Genomic DNA, 537 nt, shown 5'->3' with positions numbered 1-537 from the left:
ACATTTATAACAGTTGAAATTGCACATAAACTGAAAAATAGCGGTTTTTATTATTTAAATTTTCGAAAAATTAGGAGTTATTAATTTTTTATATTATTAAGTTTTTACATTAACATTAACCAATAGTAGCGCTCAACAAAGACATAGGTTTAATTAAAACTAATGTTTTTAAACAGTTTTAATCTTCGTCTTCGCTTTCATTTAACAAGTCTTATAATTTTAATGAATATTTTAAATTTAAATATTCATTGTGATATTTTGATGGTATGCTATTTTTAAAACAAACATTTTGCAAATCATAAAATTTTTGTGTGGATATGCAACAGTTCCAAATTTGGGTTCCCGGAATTTTCTGATAAAGATGTGGCGCCTCTAAAAAATATATAGATAAATATATAAGCATGAAACTATGTATTTGTGACAAGAATTATCCACGTAAGATGAAAACTACTTCAGTTTCATTTTATAAAATTTTTGTTTATAGAAAAATTCATAAGTAAGACAGCTCGGGTACGGTTCGGTTATTTGTAAAATGCT

General features: G+C 25.0%; 1 protein-coding gene across 2 annotated transcripts in view; it reads left to right on the top strand.

The window, feature by feature from the left end:
* Positions 1–537, top strand: part of LOC118742651 (protein spinster) — a 79,411-nt gene that overhangs the window by 39,325 nt on the left and 39,549 nt on the right. The gene's annotated exons all lie outside the window — the stretch shown is intronic.

The sequence above is a fragment of the Rhagoletis pomonella genome, unplaced genomic scaffold, assembly GCF_013731165.1.
Source record: "Rhagoletis pomonella isolate Grant_MI unplaced genomic scaffold, Rhpom_1.0 Rhpom_scaffold_00007, whole genome shotgun sequence".
NCBI classification, from domain to species: domain Eukaryota; kingdom Metazoa; phylum Arthropoda; class Insecta; order Diptera; family Tephritidae; genus Rhagoletis; species Rhagoletis pomonella.
The sequence above is the reverse complement of the archived record's forward strand: the minus strand, read 5'-3'. Positions and strand labels throughout refer to the sequence as shown.